This window comes from Sciurus vulgaris (assembly GCF_902686455.1).
Source record: "Sciurus vulgaris genome assembly, chromosome: 13".
NCBI lineage: Eukaryota > Metazoa > Chordata > Mammalia > Rodentia > Sciuridae > Sciurus > Sciurus vulgaris.
This window is the reverse complement of record NC_136474.1, coordinates 81,265,945-81,291,324: the sequence shown is the minus strand read 5'-3', so window position 1 is coordinate 81,291,324 and position 25,380 is coordinate 81,265,945. Positions and strand designations below refer to the sequence as shown.

At 44.0% G+C, this 25,380-nt stretch overlaps 1 long non-coding RNA gene and 1 pseudogene across 2 annotated transcripts; both read left to right on the top strand.

Annotated features, from left to right (window-relative positions):
- Window positions 1-185: 185 nt before the first annotated feature.
- LOC306642644 (mitochondrial intermembrane space import and assembly protein 40-like) lies at window positions 186-1,493 on the top strand (annotated as a pseudogene). Its single transcript has one exon. The product of its transcript is annotated as a mitochondrial intermembrane space import and assembly protein 40-like (transcript).
- A 22,468-nt stretch (window positions 1,494-23,961) lies between these two features.
- Window positions 23,962-25,114, top strand: LOC306643290. The gene is made up of 2 exons (XR_013758876.1): window positions 23,962-24,448; window positions 24,804-25,114. It is a non-coding gene; the product is annotated as an uncharacterized lncRNA (long non-coding RNA).
- The last annotated feature ends 266 nt before the right edge of the window (window positions 25,115-25,380 follow it).

Genomic DNA, 25,380 nt, shown 5'->3' with positions numbered 1-25,380 from the left:
GTGTGGATGACTCCATGGCACCTGCAGTCCTGAGGCTCTGGGGTGTTTGCCTTCCATTCTGTGGTGGGCAGGGACACAGCAAGGGGCCACATGGTGAGGCTGTAGCCGGAGGGCAGAATTTAAAGCTGGAGGCCTAAAGAAAGTGTTAGTGTGGTTAGGGTGTGTGTGCATGTGTGTGTGTGTGTGTGTGTGTGTGTGCGTGTGTTGGGGTGGGGACATGCACCTAATCCTTTCACCTGGCCTGGGAAACCCCTTTGGTCAGGATCCTGAAAATGGCACAGGAACATGCTTCCCAACATTAAATGGAAATGGAAAATTCATTAAGCAGGAAACAAATTGAGTTGACCCTGAAACTAGGGCCTTCTGTTAAAATTATGCAGTTCAGCCAGGCATGGTGGTACATGCCTGTAATCCCAGTGACTCAGGAGACGGAGGCAGGAGAATTGCAAATTAGAAGCCAGCCTCAGCTCAGCAACTAGGACCTTAAGCAACTTAGCAAGACCCTGTCTTTAAATTAAAATATATATATATGTGTGTGTGTGTGTGTGTGTGTGTGTGTATAAAATAAAAGGAAGGGCTGGGGATGTGGCTCAGGGGTAAAATGCCTCTGGGTTTAATCCCCAATACCAAAAGAAAAAAGGATTAGTGAGCTCATCATTTTTTAAATAGCAATATGGGGATTCCTCAAGAGGAAGATGAAAGCTAATCATTTCTTTCATTTTTAGAAGTTATAAAATTAAAAATATTTAATTAAGGTCATGTCCCAGAAAGGCTTTGCAATTATTAGTCACAGGAATTTTATTGTAATTGTCTAATAATTTTAGAGATTCCTTTGTAACCAGTCCTTTCATTAACTCCTCCTGGTACAGATAGTTTTCGCTAATATTTGAATTTCATTTTATAGAAACTAATATATGACTTCAGAGTACATATGTCAAACAGATTAAAACTGAATATTGGTATGGCTCAAGAAACCTGGATCCTGGGGAAGGCGCAGAGGCAGGCCTACAAGGGGCAGCTCATAGGCCTCAGCCGCCCATCCTGCCTGGGAGAGGAAGGTCAAGGCGTGAAGGTGTAGCCACTATCCGCTACTCAGAAGCTGCGGGCCCGGAGCCACCATGGCCTACTGCCGGCAGGAAGGGGAAGATTGCATGGTATTTGTGACTAAAGAAGACCACGAAACTCCCAGCAATGCAGAGTTGGTGACTCATGACCCCAATGATTGTATGAATAACCTGCACGGAGGACATCAAGGGATCAGACTGTGTAGACCAGTTTCAGGCCATGCAGGAGTGCATGCAGAAATACCCGGACCTCTATCCCCAAGAGGATGAGGAGGAAGATGCGGAGAAGCCAGCAAAATGTGTAGAGGAAGTGCTCCCACTGAGGCCACTGCAACCAAAGGGAGTGGACCAGGTAATGAAGGCCACCAGGCACTGTGTTCCTGTGTCATGGACCTTTTGCAAAAAGCCTTTGAGTCACCTGCCTTCTGAGAAAGTGTCTTTGCCTCTATTGTTCTGTGCACTGTAATGTACAAAATAACTCGTTTTGATGATCAGGGTGTCTTGGCCCCTTGACACATACACTGAAAAAACAATGGGGGTTGTAGGTATGTGTGTTCTACTTACACCTGTCAGTGAATGAGTTTGCCACCTTTGACTTCTTTTCTTAGATTGCCCTGAGAGGTTTTGCCACTTTGACATACTTTGCTGAGCATTCTCGGCAACCGAAAGTCACTATCTGGGAATGTTTTTTGTGAGTGAGCTGATTTAATTTGATCCATTCTATCCCTTTTAGTAGATTTTATTCCTCTCTGGGAAATGAAATAGAAACAAAAATACATCTTTCTTCAAAAATGCTGGAGTGAGGCCATTCCTAATAGAAGAGGCCAGATGGTCAGGGTGAGTCTTCTCAAAAACCATCTTGCCTATTCCTGATAAATTTTGGTTTCTGTGTTTGCATTGAGTTCTAGGTTTTCTACATTTAGAAGGTGGAAATTTGGATGGTTTGATTCCTAGCCTTTTCCTTGGTGAAAGGAGAGGCTGGTTTTTGCTGTTCTGAGAGCCCTGGTTTGTTGGGACCTGTGTTCACATTGGCTCTCACTCTGGTCCCATGCAGTTTTCTTGAGAGGTTCAGACCTAATTGTTGCCAAGAGAGGAAACAGTGTGAATGAAGTACTCAAGTAAAAGGAAATGTGATTTCTATCTGGAAAAAAAAAAAAAAAAGAAAGAAAGAAAGAAACCTGAATTCTGCTTGACTCACTGCCAGTTAAAATTCTTAATCCTATCATAATTATGTTGAGGTTTCATGTGCTTAACTTCCAGCACTCCTGGTTAATTCAGCCAGTGGCACCTGAAAACCTTTGATCTATTTTTTTGCCAGGTTTCCTCCAGCTAGATAGTTGCGTGGTATGTCTGTTATCTGACTTTTGCCTTAAAAGTTGTGCTTTTTTTCAAAATGCACTTATTTGGGAAATCATAAAGTGTGCAAAGCTACATAGCAATGAGCCAAGTGCTGGGTGCTGTGGGTGTTCAAAGAAAGGAAGTTGAGGTGCCCTCACATGTTGAATGGCAGACACTGAGCAGGCGCAGGTGGTGCACTCCGTGCCTGGTGAGTCTTAGGAGAGGAGCTGTGGGGGCAGCTGCCTCTGGAGAACACATTTGTAATACTTTCTGGTCCCAGGAGAGGAAGAAATGGTTTTGCTTTTGATGTGGAAATCTTATTAAGCCTTTCTACAGGGAAAAGGAAGTGGGAAACAAATGCACCCATGATAATCAGTTTCTTATTCTTTGTAATACTGACTTGGTTGTTTTTAGTGGAAATCATTAGCTTCCATTTTTAGTATAATAACAACTATTGGCTAAATTAGTCTATAGTAGGCCATTAAGATGGACGTTGAAATTAAAAACATTTTTGGAAGAAAGCCTGGTCTGAGTCTTTGTTATAAGCCCTCATGCAGGGACCTGGGTTCTGTTTCTGATGCGAGTTGTCACTCTGACACTTCATTTCCAGATACACACTCTTAGTGACTTGCTCCTGAAACAAAACAGGAACACACAGACCAGCCTCCCCACTTCCAGTCTCTTTGTGGGTCAGAAGTTGACTTTCCTGTCATGTTGAGAAATGGTAGACTTTACCCTGAGAATTTGTGATGTATTTTATCTTTTTTTCTTTTCGTTATTTAAAAGGAACTTCTAGATGAGGGATGGGTTGACTACTTGGGCATACTGTGTGCTGGCTTTTATTCTCAGTTTGTTAACTACAACAGTCATTAACAATTATGTGTCACACATATACATTAAAAGCAAAGGTAGCTGGGTGCGGTGGTGCACACCTGTAATCCCAGGGGCTGGGGAGGCTGTGTCAGGAGAATCGAGAGTTCAAAGCCAGCTTCAGCAACTCACTGAGGCCTAAGCAACTTAGCGAGATCCTGTCTCTAAATAAAATATAAAAAGGGCTGGGGGTGTGGCTCAGTGGTCGAGTGCCCCCAAGTTCAACCCCTAGTACCAAAAAAAAAAAAAAAAAAAAAAAAAAAGCCAAGATAGCACTCAAAACTCATCCCTTAGTAATTATTTTACTGAGTCATTGTTTAGTTGATTATCTACACTTAACAAAGTGATGAAGAAAATGTTAATGTAATTTAAAAGTTGTCTCTCTGACTCTGAGGACACTGCATTGTAAAAGGCACCAACACATGAGTAAGCATTCTTTCAGTGTTTGAAAACTATTATCCAGTTTGGCCATGTGACTTTTTTGGGGTGTGAGGTACTAGGGATTGAACCCAGGGAGGCTTTACCACTGAGCTACCTCCCTAGTCCTTTTTATTTTTTATTTTGGGACAGGGTCTTGCTGAGTTCCTAGGACTGGCCCTGGACTTGTGATCCTCTTGTCTCAATCTCCTGAGTTGTTGGAGTTACAGAGCTGTGTGCACCACCATGCCTGGCTATACAAGTGATATTTGATGTACAAAGAAGTTGTCTAGTGTTTGTGTTACTCATTAATGAAAATGAAAACATCAACATTCATGTCAAAGTTATATTCGTTGTCAGTTGTAACCATAGTTTGCAGATTCAGGAGCTTGGTAAAAATGAGCAAAAGAATGCTTTAAGAATTGATTGTTATTTGAGTATCTTCTGTTATTATTTGTAAATTTAGACCAGTGGCATTTATAATAAACATGTACTGACACGTGTGCATAGATTGTTTTTTCAGATTGCTGATTGGTGACATTTCCCAGCACACCACTGCCCTGTAGGGTACTTCTCCAGGATGTTGGAGATGACACATACAGATTGCACTCGAGTTGTTCTCCAGGTTCACTGGGAGGTGGCTCTCCTTTAGGTTATAGGGAAAGTTAGCCCACAGGGACTAGGCATTTAGTCTTTCCAGTATGATTCCATTTGTCTTCAAACAACCCAAGGGCCTTAGAATCCCAGTCAGCAGTTGGGCTGGATGGGAGAACTTCACGACGGCAGTGGTCTGTCTGAAAGTAGGGTTTGGAAAACCGTCACGAGTGAGGATCACGTGCACTAGTGGTACTTGTTGAGGGGAACATGAATTGCTCTTTCTTCAGATGAGGCAGTGGCTCTCTGTGTCCTTGCTTTTGTTCCCCAGGAGCCATCTGTTCACATCTGTTCCTCTGGAAGGACCAAACCTTGGGATGACCATGACAATCTGATCGAATGGGGCCCAGTGAGCGCTGAGGCCTAGCGGGCACTGCGTCCAGAGCTGCAGAACTCCAGCTGGCTTCTGAAGGCGACCCAGGCATTTCACTGGCACCAGAAGGACCCATCACCATGTCACCATCATACCCCAGTGCCTCAGGGTGTGCCGTTGCAATTTGTCCTGAGGCAGGGCCATCTTTTCCCACAGTTAGGCTGTGAAGACAGGAGTTGCTTTTATTCATGTCTTTCTCATGTCAATTACATGACAGAAAAGAAAAAAATATATCAGTTAATCCCAACCTCTCCTGCTTCAGAACTTGACCAAAATGGAACCAACAGCTCCATATGGCCCTTTCACTTCTGTGTGCTTCTTCTCAGCTCTACTCTGTTTCTGAGATACCTCCTTTTGTTTCCTGATACAGCGTTATCCTTGACTGTAATCCCTTGATCCTCAGGAGCTAGGAATATCTCCAGGGTTTTATGGCTGATCCCTTCTGTATCCCCTAAAGGCCAAGTACCAAGCTGAGCCATGGTGGTGTCCAATAGAAAAGGTTAGCCTGGCATTACCTTCCTGAGAGCCAAGCATCTCCAGGAGCGTGAGCAAACATTTTATTGCCACCGTGTGACATGAGGTAGCGTTTTGAGGGTATGTGGTTGCTTGATTACAATCTCTTCTCAAAAAAATTTAAATGGATTCTCCCAGACTATGGCTCTGTGCAGTCATTGCTCCTGCCTTTATTTTCTGCCCACATTAGCACATCTGGACTGGATTATCTGCCGGCCACGTATGCCCAGCTGAGTTGTCCTCAAGTGCTGAAAGAGTAGGGATTGTTCAAGTGCCAGAGGAGGTGGTCCAAGGACTGGTGGGGTACCAGCTGGTGAGCAGGATGTTTCTCTGTCCCTGCATAGAGCTTGGCTGTCTTGCTTTTCAGTCTTTGTTTGGGTCTATGAAGTTTAGACATAAAAAAGTGTATTAGATGGTGTATCTTTGACTCTGAAGAAGAAACATGGTTTTGAATAATACATTGTCATTTTTAAATAACACTCAGTATAGTCTATGCAGACATAATCACACTTAAAGCAGGGGTCTGGATAGGTTAACCTTCAGTTCCAATATACAGATTTTTCTTTCCGAGACTAGCCAGTGGTGTGCTGGTAACTGTTTAACAACTGGCTCTCTGGGAGAAAAAGCCCTGATTTATGTGTTTGCTGGTTTCCATCATGTAAACGCTCCCACTGCTGCTGGTTCCAAGTTGTCAGTACATCATGGAGTGGGAAGAGATGCCAATAATTGGCCTTCATGAGCTGGCATGGGCCAGCTCCATCACACTGCTGATTCTTCCTTGTCAGAGATCTTGCTTACCATGTGTTCTGGAATGTTCTGACGCTCCATTCCTTTCCTGTCCTAAGCAAAGAAGAATCCTTGAGAACCTAAGGACTAATGAAGGGGAAAGCCAAAGGAGGACGCAGAAGCAGGCAGATTCCTGTTGGAGCAGTAGAAGCTGTGTGCTCGCAATGGACGTTAAGGCTTAGAGTGCGTCCTGTGGACTGTGGCCAAAGGTCGGCCCTTTCACACAGGCCTTGGTGCTGCTGCCTGTAGCACACAGAGAGGACCTCTGTTCTTCACACTATTCTTTTGAGAATTTTCTGTGTATTTAAAAATCTTTAGGACTAGAAAACATCTGTTCTTTCTCAGGTTCAATCTGAAAAAGTTGATGTGAAAATCACCCGAGACAATGTGTGGAAAACCACAGTTGAGACTGGAAAGGGCTTTGTGTGTGTGATGGGCTATTATTAAGTTCATTAACATCTATCAATATGTGGATGGAGTACCTAGGTCATAATTTTTAAAAATACTTTTCTTGCTGTAATTTATTAAAAAATTAAAAGAAGATAAAAAGAAGTGGAAATTTACCTGTGATCTTATGAGATTTGATGAATCTAGTTCTACATATTTTATGCATTCTTTAAATTTAAAAAAATACTCATATGGTCCATATCGCTCACTTAGTAATATCTCATATTTTATTTGTCACTACATATTTTATGACATAGTTTTAAATGTCTGAACAATATCATATGGGTATATTATAACCCAATAACCAATTCTTGATTATTGCAACTTTTTATTATTTTTGTTTTTTGCATATTACTAAGCAGTGATTTGATAAACATCCTTATAGATATAATCTTTGGACAATTCCACAATCATTTCCAGAGGAAAAATTCCTGGAGGTGCTTTTCTGGATCAAAAGATATTTTTGCAGAAGTTTTAAGAAAAGAATTAAATGAAATTTCATGTATAATATATTTAGTGCAGGAAGGGTGTGTGTATGTGTGCATGTGCATGCATCTGTGCATGTGTGTTAAAGGTCCAATAAATGGCAGCTATCATTAACCTGGGCTATTAATTTGGTTATTAGACTGTTACTATTGTTCTTTATTCTCAGTGGCAACTATGAAATTCTGCAGTTTGTTTTTTGTATTTGTATTATGAAAAGAGTGTGATGGCAGAATGAATATAAGCCAGAGGACTGACAGAGCCTCCAGGAATCTAGGGATCCATTGTCTTACTTTGTTTTTAAATTTTTAAAACATATTTTTTAGTTATAGATGGACACAATATCTTTATTTTGTTTATGTATTTTTATGTGGTGCTGAGGATCTAACCCAGTGTCTCACATGTGAGAGGCAAGCTCTCCACCACTGAGCTACAACCCCAGCCCTCTTGTCCTGTTCCTTATGTTCCTTATTGTTGCTACTTTTGGTCACTTGTCTTGATAATGTCACAGGCTGAGAAAAAAGACAGACTCAACGAAGGCTGTTTATCTTTATTCATCAATAACTTTGGAAAGAATTTGAATGCTTGGAGAAAGTTGAGTTTCAACTTAGAACAATTTGGGGGATTGTGTGTGGCTTTCACTTACCCTTTCTGGTCCGCAGGTCCCTGAGCCTTGTCTGAGTGTCTGTGGCTCTGAGCTGGCTCCTAAGGGCAGAGCTGTCCATCAAAGCCAGCCAGGCCTCAGCCCAGGTGACCACTGTACTTACATATTGTCCCTTTACGGAAGGTCAGCGGGGAATGTGTTCCTGTTTCTGCCCTCCTGAAGGTTTTCATGTCCATGCTAACCCACTGTGGGCCTGGGCCAAGGCCAAGCTGCCCATCAATATTTCAAAGTAGTGGTGTTATAAAATTTATGGAAGACGCACAAAGGACAATTCCCTGAAGTGATGAGCCCGCTGAGAAGGGATATTGGCTAAAAGGAGATTTCCCACTTTGAAACAGTGTGAGATCAAGTGCCAAGCTGGAGAGGCCCTTTATATGCATGGGACTCAGAGCTTGGTGGAAAATCTGACCTGGTTTCAAATCCCACCTACGACTGTTAATTTATTTGGTTATCTATTAACAGTCTCCTGGCAGCTTACTTTTATGTTTAAAATTAAGTGCTTGATTGATTATTTTCTACAACCGTGATGGGCTGTTGTTCTATACTTAAGCCAATCCATTAGTGGGCTCTCTCATTACTGATCTCGCCTTCCTTTCTTGGTTTATTGTGTGTGTGTGTGTGTGTGTGTGTGCATGCGTGTGCTTCTGAAAGTATGTTCACCTGAGGGTCGTTGTGGGGCCTGGAGAATGGAAGAAAGGTGTCTTCCTTCAGAAAGTGGAAAACAGTAGGGCTTTTACATCCCCTGACTACACATGCACAAAGATTTTTCAATACCTAGGGAGCAGTAATTCATAGATGGAAGCAATGTTCCCCAAAACTTTATATTGTGATGATTTTATTTAATCGAAAATCTCAGCATAGCTGGGTACTGTGGCCCACTTCTGTAATCCCAGTGACTCCAGAGTCTGAGGCAGGAGGATGGCAAGTTCAAGTCCAGCCTGGGCAATGTGGCAAGACCTGATGTCAAAATAAAAAATAAAAAAGGGCTGAGGATGTAACAGTGGTAGTGGAAGAAGAGGAACCTGGACTTGAGTCCTGATGGTTTCTGACTAGTCTGGTGACCTCCGGTGAGACCCCAACCTCTTGAGGGGCTCTGGAACCTCCTGAAGGGCTGGGGAGTAAATAGGGAGGCAGTTACTGGACAGGGTGAGGTCCTGACCTTCCAACCACAACTGTCTTGTACCTTACATCTGGCTTAAACTCTCCAGGAAGCCTCTGAGACTCTGGCTACTCTTGTTTTTGGTCAGCATTAGCACAATTCACATATATTCCTTAGATGGGGCTTCCAAAACAGCACAGAGAATTTTGCAGAATTTTTCAAAATCATATTTGCTTCTCAGGTATTATTTGAATAACGGTGCCTTTGCCAGCAGATTTTATTTCACTTATTTATTTATTTATTTATTTCACTTTTGAGAATGAAACAGGTGTGGAATCCCTGGATTTAAAAATAGGGGTAGAGAAGGAGTTATTTAGTCTATTTGATTGTTCCTAAATGCATTCTCTCAGAAAATAGAGAAATCATACAGTATTAAGTCTGACAAGAGAGAAGTTGCCCCAGTACCTAGACAGAGCCTATGCAGAGCAAGCCCCCAAGAACCCAAGTACAGTTATTTACAGATGAAGACATTGAAGCTGAGAGGTGAAGTGACTTGTCCAAGGTCACACAGCATTGGGTTTCTGACTGTTAGGCCAGGATTCTTGCTTTCTAGAGTTCTTCCTAAGATTCTTATTTCATCTGAAATTGCTTTGAGTTTCCATTGTTCAGGATATATTTTTTTAAATTAGGATTGGTTATGATACTGTTCAGACAGAATTAAAAATATATTTACTATTCCCAGTGACATAGTCCTCGGTGCAGAGTTAGAGGAAAGGAGGAACCTGGGTGAGGCAGGGCTGCATGAGAGTCTTCCAGTAGGATCTCTGCCAGGAGGGTCCTGTGCACCCGCCATTGTTCACATTCACTACAGGAGAAGACACATTTTATTTGCAAGCCCAATCTTCATTTAAAAGGATTCTGGTCTCAGACCAGAACTTTCGCTCATACAGACTTTTTGGCAAAGTTCTCAATAGCTATTTCCCAGCATCAGCGTCTTATTTAGTATCTAGACACACGCACCCAAGTGTTCCTTTTAAGAAAAAAAGCCAAAACAACAAAATTTCAGTAGTCACGGAAAATAGGGGCATGTCCTGTCAGCTCTCCGCTATTTAGATAGTATTTATCATCAATTTAGAGATTATTCTGATCTTCTGGGTGCATGTGTGCCAGGTATTATGTTGAGGGGCAGTCTGTGTTGTATGGGAGGTGACATCTGTTCTACAGAATGTGACCTTTTTTGCAAGACCACCCTTTCACCTAAATGGCAAGTCTTTCTTACTGACTGCCTATGCTACTGACTTTCAGCTATCACCATGGACGGGTCTGGTGGCCAAGGAGAAAGTCCCTGGCCTCTGATGAGCCTCACATACCTGTCCCGAGCAGGCTCAGCCTCTGGGTAAGCCTTTGGCGAAGCTCGATTTTCTGGTGGTGGTGTGGTATTGGTGAGTAGCAGAGTACGTGTGTGAAGATGGGGGAGGGGCTGAGAAGAAACCCATTTATAAATCACTTCTTGCAAATCCTTTCACTTTGAGCTGGGTGTAAACTCATTTCTCTGCTTTTCTCAAGCTTTGATTTATGTTTGGGGACCATGGGGTTTGTGTCCCTCTCCTGACTGTAGGTTTGGATTTAGCAGGGCATGCCATAAAAATGTTAGGTGATTTGCATGCTCTGGGCTGACAGTTGCATTCTTTATAGGATCATTTTTAGATGGATTGTCTCCATGGGCCTCTGCTCTTTTGTTTTCCAGGGTTCAGAGGTTACATCAAAAACCTCCTGGCCTGCTGCCTGATGTGACCTTTGAACTCCAAAGGGCACAAGGTCATGAGGCCATAAAACAAGGCACAGACACTAAAGGTGTCATTCTGATTGTCCTCCAAGGACAGGAGTTTAGGGCCTGGTCATGTGATCCAGGAGAGAGGAAGTACTGAGAGAGCCTGAAGGGAGCAGCGCCCATCCTTCCAAATCTCTCAAAACATAGCCAGGGAGGATGTAAAAGAACCTTGGGGTGGACACTGGGCCAATTGCTAAAAATGTCAGCTGCATTTTTGTACAGCCATTTCTGGTGGGAAAGCCCAAGATCGCTCAGACACGCCTAGCTGCAGACCATTAGGTGTGAAGTGTTGTTTTATCAGGTCACCATAAATGGGCTTATTTTTTCTGGCTGCTTCTGCAGTCAGCATGAGGACAGTGCAAGGTTATGCGGAGGGTCTGCCTGCTGGCTCTGCAGGGTTCAAACTCACAGGAAGGGCAGCAGAGCGAGGCTGAAACCTGAGAGCCGTGGCCTGTGTGGCTTGTAAGGAAGAGCTCTATATTAGCTGCTGGTTTTTTAAAAGGGAAGAAGCCCTGGCTCCAAGTCAAACCTCCGAGGAGTGTGTCATTAGAAAGGGAAGCTCTATTTGGAATAATGATAAAGGTCTCCTTGTGGCCGGCTAGCATTTCAGGGCCAACCAAAACAAACATGCCAGGGAAATGCAGTGGAGCCCTGCAGGGCCCAGGTGGAAAAGTGAAGGCATGGGCTCAGGATCCTTGACACCAAGTAAATTATCCAGAATATTCTAAAACCATAAATGAACTTCTACTGATTTATGCAGAGGTTTCCAAGGTCTTTCAAAAATGCATGTGAGGAGCATTTGCACTCCCTAGTGGCATGGAAAATGCTCCACGGCAGCAGAAAGGAGCAAAGCCAAGTGAGCGGCTTTCAGCCTGCAGCTACAAATAAGCCGCCAATGGGGGGTGGGGAGGGGGAGGGATAAACAGGCCTGGGAGCAGGGAGGGGTTGTCCTTAGAGGGAGGTCAGAGTCTGCTCTGACTGCAGAGGGGAACCGAGCCCCAGGCCAGGGTGACTGGGACACATCTGTCCCCATGTTATTTTCACTCCCAAACCAAGTGGAGGGAAGGGATGTTTTTAAAGGTGAAGTGGATGTGTAGAAGTCTGAGCTCCTCCAAGGGCAGGCGAAGGGCATACTCCTGACTCAGAAGGCCTTAGGCAGGATCAGTGGACATTCAAGAATTCCAGGCTTAATACGTGGGAGTCCGGAGTCAGCTACAGCTGGGGAATTGGGGTCCAGATAAGGATGTGGAGAGAGAGGTTGGGGAAGGGAAGAGGGTCTTTTCTTTGGGAAGCATCTTTTCTTTGGGACTAGTGGATTTTATACCTGCTCCAGGCCTGAGGTTTAGGAACTGCCTCCTGGGAAGATCCATGTGGCTGCAGCTGAGCTCTTGCCTATCGCCATCTGCTAAAGTGGCCACTGGAAAGAGGGTACAGTCTGACTGAACTGTCTGCAGGTTTCCCTTGTTTGGTGTGCGTATGCCTAGGAAAGGTGGCACCATGCAGAGGTGAGTTTAGGCTTCCTGTCTCCCCAGTCTCTGACGCCTGAGGTCTGAGAGCAGTCAGAAGACCCTGCCTGTCTCCAACTCGTGCTTTCTTGGATTTGAGTCAGTGGTAGTTTAGGCTCCTGAGTTTCTCTGGATTTCATGATTGGAAAAGAAGTCATCCTGCAAAACCCCAGGCTGTGGGAGAAGAATGAAAGGAGGAGGATTTAGGTTGGGGAGAGGGCAGTGAAATTCTGATTGGTGCCTGTTTCTCATGGGGGGCAGGGGAGCAGATGCTCTTTGTCATGTGCACACATGAGCTGGTTTCCCATCCAGGGCCCTGGGATGTCCTGCCTTCTCCACTGGGTTGAAGCCCACCTTATTTTAAAAGACCAGGTTAAATGCCCCCACCTGCAAGAAGCTTCCCAGACCAGCCGAGCCCAGAGGGATCTTTTCTTTCTGATCACATGGTCTACCATTCACCAAGTGTGTGTCTAGCTTGGCTTTTTCCTATTAATCAAACAGACATACTGTGCATGTGTAAATATATATATATATTTAGATATTCACAGCAACATCTAAACCCCCTCTCCAGCTAAATTAGGAACATTGTCCTTCCTCTCATTCATCCCCTCTATAAAAATATTTCTTGGTTAATCGATGTATTGACTTCTTGGGTGCACTGCACATCTTTTGATGGACATTCATTTTATTAGAAGTTTAGTTGGAGAACATTGATTAAAAATGCCTCTTCCTAATGCTATGTTCTATGATCTGTGGATGTGTAGAATATCCAAACCATTATGGCACAGTTCCCGTCTCATCCACACAACAAATCAGGTGGTACTTTCAGAGTTTTGTGGGGTGTGCAAAGTAAGGCAGGCTGGGATGGTACTGGGATCCCACCAGCAGAGATGCTAGTTTAAGTGGTCTGATTTGAGACCTTGGCTTTAAAAGTTCCCAGATGACCCTACTTTGTAGCAGGGCTGGGGACTACTGGTCTATACAGTAAGCTCACTGTTTCCCATCCACACAGGTCTGTCCTAATCCCAAATCAGTGTAGGAAGACATTTGATTGGCTGAGCTGGGGTCCAGGTATCCACCTTGGTCCAATTAGCCATGTCCAGCATGTGGGGTCATGAATGATAAACCTAACCTGTGAGGTACCTACCCCACTAGATCTGGGGTATTTTGCCAAGAATGGGAAGATTATGTGCTTGACAGACATCCCCCACAGTGACTGGCATAATTCCTTGTGCCTTACAGCAATAGTGTGTTTTGTGGCCTGTGAGCTCTTTAAGGACAGAGATTATCATTTTTGGTGAAATCCTATCTATTAATCATGTTTCTTATTTTCTGTGTTTCATGATCTTTAACATGTTGGGGTCTTGTGGATCCACAGGGGGAATGCCCCTGCCAAGGTCAGAAAATTCCTAGAGATAGCGAACTGCTTGGCTGCAGGACTGCCTTGATATGCAGACTAGCCAATCCCTGCCCGTGCTCTCATCTGCCCACCCTTTATCAGACTCAGGCTGCCCCAAGTCACCCAGTATGGAGTCAGGAAACTGGGACCACTTTTTTAACCCAGAGCCCACCAAAGTTATTCAAATTGCTCAGCAGCTTACCCTGCCTTACCTGCATGTTCCTCCCCTGAGAACCATAATAAAGGCTCTGCCCCATGATTTCTCCCAACCCTGTCTCCTGACAGACCCTGGTGCTTCCCCAGGTGGCCCTACATGGTATGGCAACCTATGTCCCCTCTTCTTGGGAACTGTAAGTAGCAGGTTATTTTTTCAGTGGTGGTTGTGCCCTAATCTGTTGGTGTAAGCGCAAAAGGATGGGAAGCAGACCTCAAGGAATTCAGAGAAGCCTTTATTCCTTCGTGAACTCGGGCGCTGTCGGGGTCCACTTTCTGGATGGGAAAATGGCCGTCAGTTACAGAGGGGATTTTGGTTTTATAGGGTACAGTGATGTAATCATTGGGAGCTGTGTACATTCAGCTTTGACAATCAGGGGCTAGTTGAACAGGTTAAAACTTTAATTTAGGAGGGTAGTTGTAAAAAGGTTGAAACTCGTTGTTGTCTAGGGAGATAAGAGTCCAAATCCGGAGGGATGAGTACTCAGGTCTTGCCCATTGGTATTTGCTGTGCCTCCATTTAGGACTGATTAGCCGTGGGGGAAGGTCATGGTTTAGGGCCCAGCATTCAGCATCCAACCCTTTCCCCCAGCCCATTGTTCCTTGGCTAGTTCCCCCTCCCTCCTCCTGAGTCGCACCTCTCTCCATTTTTCTTTGGGGGGCGATGTTGCAGGAATATTATTTTTCCATGACCCTTCAGTTGGCCTCATTACCCCTGAATAAAAACAAACTCCCAGGTATATTTGAAAAGCGCAGCACCTGTCACAGAACCTACCCCCTAGAAGCCAAGTGATGAATATTTGCTGAGTCAAACAAATGGATAGACAGACGGATGAATGATCAGACGAAAGGATGGATGGGCAAGCAGACCCTTGAGAATTTCGTGGGATGCAGTGTGAAGCTATGTGTCTACCCAGCCCTGGGTAGCAGGTGCCTGGGCCTCTCCTCTGCTCTTCCTGTCATAAAAGGAACCATAGGTAATTATAGCAGAATAACAGGCTGGAGGGACCAGGTGACTCCCTGAAAAATGGCAATTGGACTGAAGACCTGGACAGAGGAAAAGGTGTGAGTCCCCTGTGCAGCTTTTGTAAGGGACCTCATAGTGTTTGTAAATGGAAATGATGAATGAGCATGCTCTGACATTTATGTCACTGTGCCAGGATTTTCTTTCCTCTTCTCCACATCATCTTTCTCTAGAAATTAAAAACAACAACAACAACAACAACAAAGCCTGGGTAAGAAAAACTTTCCATCCCTTCTAGTCAAAACTGGGGGAACTGACAAACTCAATCCTGGTTCATTAGACCTGGGAATGAATCATGGGACGTGGAGTGTATTGGTGCCTGGTGCACATGTAATGAACCCAGGATCTCTGGTGATGGATGGATGGATGGAGGAGAACATTAATCCACTCTCACTTGCTCTGATGATGTCATTTTATCCAACAGAGAACTTCACCCAGAAGCCAACCTGAAGACAGAGCGACGGTAATGGGGAGTGAGGTTGCCGAGGGAGAAACGTTAACCAGATCCCAGAGTCCTGACAGTCGGTGCTGCTGAGTTCATTTAAATGCTCTGTTTAGCTCTTGAATTAAAACAAGACAGGGCTAAAACTTTAATCAATCCAGTTCAGCCACCACACTCGGGCATGAGCAGGGAATGAAATGAAGGTCACGGGAGAAGTCTGGGAGAGAGGAGCTGACAGTCCGTGCAGATGAATGGGGTTATGCCAAACGGCCTTGGAGATGCAAAGGAGAGCCGTGCTGCAGTCCATTTAGAACAGACGTGGCCGTCTGTCAATAGCCGGTGCCACGTTCCCCTCCCTGCTTTTCCCGGAGCACGTAGGAGTGTGTGCGGGTGCGTGCACTCGACTGCCAGAGTGGAAAGATAGGTAAAAAGTGCCAAAGAGAAAGGGGCTGTGTCCCCCCGGGCAGCCTTGTTCCCGTTGGTGACTGACTTCCACGGAGGCTAATTCACGTTTCAGTGTATGTGTATTTCTTCGCATAATCAGATTGCTTCAGTCTGAGCTCCGCTCTGGGAAGGGTGGGGATCTCAGCCCGTGGCACATCCCTGGTGGCCAGTGCTGCAGCACTGTGGCCTTCGGCAGCAGGGAGGGTGCAAAGCCGGGGAGAAGGGGTGTCCAGAGCCCAACACCAGCCTCCCTGTCACCTTTGCTTGGCGTCAACCTCCACAAGGGCCCAGGAAGGCAACAGTCTGCTGAGTGCTGAGGCTAGACCAGAGGGAGGCAGAGGAAGGGAAGCCCAAGGCCTCCACGGGGAGCCAGCAGGGAGCGGTGGGACGTTCGGGGCCCACCAACCACATCTTTGTGAAGGCAGCTCTGACACCACCCGCCAGGCACACCGTCCTTATTGCCTTGGCCCTTCAGAGCCCTCTGGGACTTAGAAACTACCCTGGGAAGAATGGCTCTGTGTTAATTTGACTGCCTCGGCTGGTCTGATCCCCGTGCCCTGGTCGCCTGCTCGCTCTCTGGCTTCCTTTCTTCCTCTCATCTGCGCCAGCCACACTGGCCTCCTTACAGATCTGATATGCCAGTATGCAGTACTGCCTGCCTCAGGGCCTTTGGACTTGCTGTTCTCTCTTCCCCAAATACTCTGGCATAAGTATGCTCATGACTCCCTTCCCATTTCACTGTTCAAATGCCACATTTTTGGAGGTCTTTCCTGACCACCTTATTGAAAACAATACCACCGTCCCTTGCTCTATGCCCTGTTTCACTTGTCTTCAAAGTGATTAGATATGTGTGTATATATATATATCTATATATATCACACACACACATATATGAGTTGCCTCTTGGTACCTGGAGGGGTAGGGGGATTGATTCCAAAACTCCCCAACAGATATCCAAATCCTTAGATGCTCCGGTCTCTTATATAAGATGGTGTGGTATCAGCAAATAACCTATGCGTGCTCACCTGTATACTTACGAGATCAGACGAGATCGGCGTGTTCAGGGTGGTATGGCCATAGACTCACCTGTATTCTTTATCTCGTCTCTAGTGGTCTAGAGATTGTACGTGTAAACGCTGCATAAGGAGCTCTTACACTGTATTGTTTAGGGACTAATGACAAGAAAAAATATGTATATGTTCAATGACAAGAAAAAATACGTATATGTTCAATTCACATGCAATTTCCTATCATTTAAAATCTGATGCTTGAATCCAAGGCTACAGAACCCTTAGCCTTGGATTCAGTCAGCCAACTTTACGCGTTGTTTGTTTGTTACCATCTGTTTTCCCTCCATGAAAATTCCATTCCACAGAAGCAAGGTCTGGGTCTTTTCCAATCGCTGCCCTATCCAGAGCATTCAGCACAGCGCCTCTGCAGGAACCTTCCTGAATGGCTGAGCCTGTCCACGCCGCCCTCTCCAGGGTACTGCTGGGGCACTACTGGAGTGCCAGGGACCTTGCTCCTGCTCCCGCCTCAGCCCCTGCCTTGGGGAGCCATCATTTAGGCCCCTTTCTTCCTCCTCTGCTCCTCCATTGCTTTGGTCCAGAACAACTTTATCTAGCCTGGGGCAGAGCGACCTGGCTCAGACGGATCACGTATTCTTCCAAATCTATTATTTATGCCTAAACCATATGCCCTGAGTTCTTCAGGCCTGAGGCTTCTTTGGCTCAAAAGCCAGGCTTTGAAACCCAGAAAGCTTGCCCCCCTTCACGCCAGTCTCTGCTGCGTTTCCAGAGGCCTCTTTTGTAACAGAAGTGAAAACTTGATTCCTTTTACTGCATTTTGCCATGTCATCACTTCCCTGTTGCAGGACACGTGAATGTCCCTGCGGCTGCCTGGATCAGAGGGCAGGCCGAAGGGCGAAGAGGCAGGGAGGGTTGCTGGATCAAAAGGTTGCACACCACAGACTCTGTGGTGGAGCATCTCCCACCAGGATAAGTGCCGTGCACCTGCCGTCAGGAAAATCTCCTGAAAGGCAGGCATTCTCCTTGCTGCCTCGGCGTTCAGGACCTAAGGGCAGTGACACCCAGCACTGCCGGGGATGGCGGAACAGCCTGCACCCCTGAGCACACCCATTGGCTGTAGTATTCCTGAGGCAATACGCCTGGCAATAGGGAATCAAGAGCTGTGAAACGGTTTGTCCCCCGATAATGCATGGATTAGTTGTAGATGAACGTGATACCTTATTTCGTTCATTTAGTTTTGTGTGGTGCTGGGAGGGAACCCAGGGCCTCACAAGTGTGAGGCCAGGGCTGTACCACTGAGCCCCAGCCCCAGCCCCAGTCATGACATTATTTACAAACAATGAAAATATCCAAGCCAGAAAACTGGTTAAGTGACTTTCCTGTGATGGGACAGGAGCTAAGTGGCTGGAAGCAGAAGGGCTTTAGCAAACAGCCCCAAACCTTGGTAGCTTAGCATGATAAACGTTTGTTCTTTCCACATCACAATCCAGTGTGGGCTGGTTGAGGAAAGGGGTTTCTCTCTTCCACACTGTCACTCAGGGCTCCAGGTTCCTGCATTTACTGGCTCAGTCATTCCCTCTCTGTATCTGATGGTGGACGAGGGAGGAGAGGGAGTGTGGCAAGGAGACTTCATGAACCAGACGCAATGGCACCTATGGACAGGGACCAACTCAGGAGTCACTCTGCAGCATCGTGGGCTTTAGTGTATGCTTTCTTATTTTTGTTTTCCTCCTGTGAAATGAAAAAGTATGATGGGTGGAAAAGCAGGGGCTATGGAGCCCTGTGATTGGAGATCAAGGTTTGCTATGCTGTTCACCTTTTTGAGATGTTTCTATTAAAAACACAGAAGCTTTTTGGTGATAACATGGATGAACTTAGAGAATATTGTTACTGAGTGAAATAAGCCATACGTGGAAAGACAAGTATTGTGTGATCTTACTTTTAAGTGGAATCTGAAAAAATCAAACTCAAAGAAGCAGAAAGCAGAATGGTGGGTGCCAGGGGATGGGGGAGATGGAGGCTCAAACTTCCACTTATGAATTGGGAGTGATGGTGCATGCCTGTAATCCTAGCAACCTGGGAGGCTGAGGCAGGAGGATTGCAAGTTGGAGGCCAGTCTCAGCAACCTAGTGAAAACCTGTCTCAAAATAAAAAGGTTGCATATGCAGCTCAGTGGTACAGCACTCCTGGATTCAATTCCCAGGAACTGACAAACAAACAACAAACCCAAACAAAACCCAAAGAAACAACTTTCAGTTATAAAATGAACAAGTCCTGGGGATCTAATGTATAGCATGAGTGGTAATGGATGTGTTGATTAATTTGTCACATCACACACCTTGAGTATATTTAATTTTAATCAAATATTTTCTTTTTTAAAAAAATTTTTTAGTTGGCAATGGACCTTTATTTTATTTATTTATATGCAGTGCTGAAATTTGAACCCAGTGCCTCATACATGCCAGGCAAGTGTGCTCGCACTGAGCTGCGGCTCCATCCCTAATCAAATATTTTCAATAAAAACATCTAGAAAACAAATGGAATGTTAGTATTAAAAAAGAGGCTTTTCTCAGTTTTTTTTTCTGGTTATAAAATAAGTGCGTCTTGTTGTATAAAATTAGAAATATATTTTTTAAAGTACGTGTCATCGTTGTCCCTGCTTGCAACCACAAGTGACACCACTTCCAGTTCCTTTATTTCCCCAGGCGTATGTTGGAATATTGGAGATCTTACACTACAGCCATTTTGCAATATCACTTTTCACTTAACACAATCTCATAGGTGTTTTTCCTTGTGACTAAAATTACTTAAAAATGTTAATATCTTTACAATATTCTATTTCAGAGAGGTGTAATAATTTAAACCACCCTCTTATTGGGAGACATTGTTTCTATATTTCACTGATATTATTTCCCCTCTAAGGAGTATCTTTTATAAACATCTCAGCCCACATTTCTGATGACTTTTCAGGATAAAATCCTTAAAGAGGAACCACCAGGTCAGAGAATATGAGCCTTTCAAGGTTCTGAATGCCCACTAGCCAAACTGCCTTCCAAAAAGGTCATGCCATTTATATTCTTCTCTCGCTCACTTCTGTAGCATCTGCACTATCAATATTTCTATTTTTTACTAACCTGATAAGCAAGAAGCTTTATCTGGTGACATTATTTTTAATTCCTTTGATTGCCTTTGTGACAGAATACTTTTCTTATGTGTATTAGCCAGATATATGTATTTCCTCTTCTGTAAATCATCTGTTTATAACCTTTACCCATTTTTCTATTTCTTTTTCTTATTGATTTGTACAGATGCCTTATATAGTAAGAATATTAACCTTTTGCCTGTCATGTATGTGGCTGATATTTTTCAGGTTTATCATTTGCTTTTATTTATGTGTTTGTGATCATAGGGATTGAACCCAGGACCTTGTGCATGCTAGGCAAGCACTTTGCCACTGAGCTATATCCCCAGTCCTGCTTTTATTTATTTATTTTTGAACATCTAGCTGTTTAAAAATTTTGTGTGATCTAATACGTTAGTCTTCTCCTTTGGGATTTATTGCATCATTTTATGCCTGGGAAATTCTTCTAATGCAGGGATCAGGTAAATATTTGCCTACATTTTTTGATAGTTTTCTATGATTTTAAGGTTTGATAATAGTAATATGCCTGGAGTTATTTCATTTTATGATGCGAGATGAGAATGTAGATGTTTCCTTCTACCAAGTGAGCCCTAAGATCACAGTCAAATAATTTCTTCCTTTCTCTGGGACGTATAATACCTCCTTCATTAACTAAGAGACTTACTAAAGTGCAGATTTTAGTATCTATAAAATAGAAATAACAATGGATGTAAAAGACAAAATGGACACCAAAATGTTCACCATTTTCTTAAAACAAACTTGCCTGAGGACCGGCATCCAACTGAACTTGAGCTAGCAGGAAGGTTAGAACTCCCCCTACCTTTTCCTTTGTGTCTCTCTGCTCACATTCACATCTTGCCAAAGCTAGAAGAAAAGACAAACTGTTCTTTCCTCAAGTCTTTTAAAGATGGTGAAAGAATTGTGTACGTGTGTGTGTGTGTGTGTGTGTGTGTGTTTGTGTGTGTGTGGAGAGGGTCCAGTAAAAGAAAAAAAAGTAGCAGAAATTAAATTTAGGCATTGTCTAGAAATTTCATTTCTTAGTCTTGTCCTCCAAATCTTCCAGATACCCACCCGTTGTGTTCAACTGTTCAGTCAGCTGAATAAGGGTTTATCAAGGTTCGGCCATGAGCACCAGTCTTGGGGAGAGGCACACTAAAATGCAACAGACTGTGTGTTGGAGAAGACTGTGTCTGTGAAAAAAGTCAAGAGAGCTAAGCCAACGTGCGGCCAAGAGACAAAATGGGGACCACCTAAGGACCTGAATCCAAGATGCTCCTGGTAATGGGAAGTAGAGAAGAAAGTTAAAGAATAAATACAGGTCACTTTGGGGGATGGATCAGTTTATCATTAGTTCTTAGAAAATTATTTCCCATGAAATAAAACTTAAGGATGGGGGTGGGTTTGTGGGGAGAAGGTGGGGCTGAAATGGAGGCGGCATCATGGAGATGAGGCTGTGCCTTTTGGAGGCATTTTATTTCATTACACATTCTAGAGAATCAAAGTGGTTTCAGTTTCAAAAGATGATATGTTCCAAAGACTTCATCAGGTCTGGCTGGTATGCCCCAGCTACTTTGATCTGTGATGTTCTGGAATTCTTGTCTCACTTGAAGGGAAAATGCCTTATGCTCTAGTTTCCTGTGGCTTCAACCAGTCTATAGACCATAAGGCAACCCCAGTTCCAGTGCTCACGGCCTTCCTGTTTTCTTGACTTTTCTTCCATTTCAAAACAGAGCAGTCATATTGCTCAGTATTCAGAAGGCTATGTGTCTAGACAGGAGATTATTAAGTGAGTTTTTTCTCTTCTTCTTTTCCCATGGAGGACAATGGTAAAAGATCTAAGATCCACTCCACAGAGCCCTGGGTAATTTTTTTTTCTGTCATCTTTAAGGATGATGCACAATGTGTGAATATGGCCCACAACTGAGGCCTAATTATGATTCTCCAGCGAGCGTGCTGCAGTTTGGAGGAAGTCTTAAACGAGCACTTAAGCAGTAATGCCTCTGAGCACACCTCTGTGGATTTGGAGGAGAGCTCTGATTCCTGCACCAGGAGCAGCCTCCTCCCATGCTGCTCCCACAAGCACTTTTATCACCAAGTTATTAGACCATTATGGTCTACAATTGTCTTTTACCGCCTTTGATTTTTTTTCTGTTGTCAGACGTGAGGAAAGTGATGTGTAATATGATCCAAAAGGCTCTTGTTTGTTTTAATCTACTGTTTTAATATATTATGGCTTCCTGCCATTACCCTCCTCTGGCAGGGCCCTAGGGCCCCTTGGAGACAGCTGGAGCATGGAATGCACTGGGCACTTTGGGGCTGTGGTACAAAGTGGGGGCATGTGTTCTCCTGCTAGGTGGGGATGTTTAGTTGTGGTGTGTGAAATGATGCAAAAATTTTGGAGGAGAAATGATGGGGTTATAGCCTTAACCTAATCAGTGAGTTAATCCCTGATGGGATTAATCAAGTGGTAACTGGAGGCAAGTGGGGTGTGGCTGGAGGAGGTGGTTCACTGGGGGCATGGGATGGAGCCAGCCTTCTGTGGACTAAGATCTCTGAAACCGTGAGCCCTCAAATAAACCTTTCCTCCTCTACGGTTGTTCTGGTCGGGTCTTTCAGTCGTAGCAGCCAAAAAGCTGACTAAAACACCTGGGGACTGGGCCATTGAAACTGGCCCACCAAAAGATCTCTTCTGAGCTGTACATTCCAAGAGTTACTTGTGTGGGATGGGGGTCTGTCTTTGACCATTTTCTGGTTGCTGTAACTGAATAGCACAGAATGAGTAATTTGTAAAGAAAATAAATTTATTTCATACAGTTCTGGAGACTGGGAAGTCCAATGTCAAGGGGACGCATGTGATGAGAGAGGGTTTGCTGGTGGGGTCTCTCTTTAGAGTCCCAAGGTGGTACTCAACACGTGACAAGGCAGGGTGAGTTTGCCAGAGGGAACTTGCCCTTGAAACAAAGCCACACCCTCAGTAACCCATCAGCCAGGAGGAGGGTGTATACCATTCCTGAAGGCTGAGCCCTCATGACCTAATCGCCTTTTGAAGGTCCCATCTGGTCCTCACCTCTTAGTACCTCACAGTGGGGATTAAACTTCAACAAGCCTTCTGGTGGGGACATTCAAACGATAGCAAGGCCTTTTCTTCTTGGACTTGAAGTAGGTGTAAGGCAGTCTCCCCAAAACATAACTTGGCCATGTGGAAGGGAGAATACCTCAAAAAAATGCTTTCGAATGAAACTTAGAGCTCAGTGTGGTCCCCAGTGATGTAGTGTGCAGTAATTACACACAAGCCTGAAAAACTCTACTCTTGACTCTGTCACCAACTAGACAAGTCCCTTCCCTCTGAGGGCCCCTTGGTCTCTCATCTTTAAAAAAAGGGGCTCAAGACTAGGCCTTTCATAATTCCCACCCTTTCCTATAAAAGCTGTTATCTCCCTTGCTTTCCTGGAATCTCAACTAGGCAGTTCCTCTTCTATCCCATGAGAGACTCATGGCTTCTGAAGGCCAGTAGTCAGTGAGCTGAGCAAGACCATGAATAGCGTTATCTTCTTGGGGCTGATGATTACCAAATCATTCTGCGGAGTTCTCTGGGAGATCTGGCAGAAGTGATCTACTCTGCATGTCATGCTGGGTGCTGGCAGGAAGGTTGTTCATCCTTGTTGGCCTTTAGCCCCAGAGCAACCATGCCATTAACAGGAGACACTATCTTGAACCCTTCATTTAATTCACCAACAAATATTTATTGAGTACTAACTGGTCAGTCATTAGCTCTCTTCCTCGTTATATCAGCCCCATGAGACATGCAGCAAGAGTGTTTATGCTGACTTTAAAGATGAGGCAACTGAGGCTCAGCGTAGTACAGGGCCTCACTGAACTGAAAGCAGCTACAGAGACCAGAATCCACTTCCTTTCACCATTACACCGGTGTTTCCCCCTACATTACAGGTGACAAAGCAGACAAAGCCTTACTCCTCAATTGCACCAAGGCACTCATTGTTAGGGTAGAAGGAAAGGGAAAGGGGTTAGGGGTATTTCTACATAGCGCATGAAAGCGTTTCAATTTAAGACGTTTGGAGAGGAAAATTAAGACTTACCCATGGACCTGGACTCTGGTTAAACTCCCATTGAGAAGGATTAACCATCTGTCAGTGAAGAAAACTGCTGTGATCACAGATAGCAATAGAATGTTCACCAAGAAAATCTAACCCAAAAGTTGAGCCATGCTGGATTCAGAATGAATTCAGGTTCTTTATATACCAAACACTCATCTAGAATACGTGGGAGAGAGAAATAGTCATGGTCCAAGAGTCAATGCCATTATTCTAGGGTGAAATGGAAAGAATCTCAGGAGGGTACCTCCAAAGTAGGTCTAGAAACACAGCTCCAATTAAAGTGGGAGGTTGGAGAACCCTGAAAACAATTTCTTCAAGAATAGAATGGAGCTGGGAGTGTAGCTCAGTGGAAGAGCACCTTCCTAGTTAGAGTGAGGCCCTGGGTTTCATCCCCAGCACCGCAAAAATAATGAAAGAAAAAAATTAGAATGAACATGAGTTAAGAGACAGTACAATTAGGAAGATAGAGAAATTTTAGCCCAGTGGGAAAGAAGACTTAGTTTTGTTTTGTTTTTCTTCTTTACAGGAAAAAAGAAAGATGATTGAAAATGTGTGTGTGGTGGGGGTACAAAAGAAAAACACAAGGTGAAAGTGTAAGTTCAAATATAAAATAAGAAAAATGTGGCCTGATTTTGAGCAATTGATGGAATGTATGAAAAGAGAATCCATTGACCTTATCCTTGGAATATTTATCCTTTGAGAGAATCAGTCAGTGACATCTTATTCCATTTCTTTTTCAACGGGTCGGATCACACTATTTCTGCAGTGACTAACATATAATCATATTTACATAATTATAATTAAATAGTTACTAGTTTCAGTTTTTACGATCAAAACTGAAGAACATTAGAGCTATATAACAGAATGTGTATGTAATAATTGACATTGCTGGTGGAATTTGAGGTGGGGGGCAATTATAGAGGTTGAACTGTCTTCATTTTATTTTGGGAAGAGACAAGAGATACTGTGTTAAAAATATGGAACAAAAGAAGAGGATTATATATATCATTTAAAAGTATAAAGGCATGTATACTATAAAAGGATAAACACAACTAATCAAAGACATGCTGATATAACCAACAAAATCCAGAACAGGAAGAGACAGTTGCAAATGTTGTAAGAGAACTAAATTCTTCCCCTGTTAGCAAGAGGAAGCAACCTGATATTATCAAAGGCGGGTAAGCCAAGGAATTGAGATCCTGGCATATTGGCTCAAATTATGGTGGTAACTTACCAGAAGAATTAAAAACAAAAGAGTGAAAGGGTTTTCACAATGAACGCGGTATGAGGGTGGGGAGAGGAAATGAGACGGGGCGTTTGCTATGCCTTTAATACCAGCCTGTACTGTTAGAATTTTTAGCCTTATGAATGTATAATTTTATAAGAGTCTTGAAAACACGCTCATGAAAAATTGGTGTTAACAATAGGTGTAAAGAAAGCCCTAATTAAAGAATGGTTCTTCCCTGCTGGTGACATTTGCTAGCTTGGGTCTTTAGCTAATGATGTATCTACTTGTCCTTTGGGGGTCC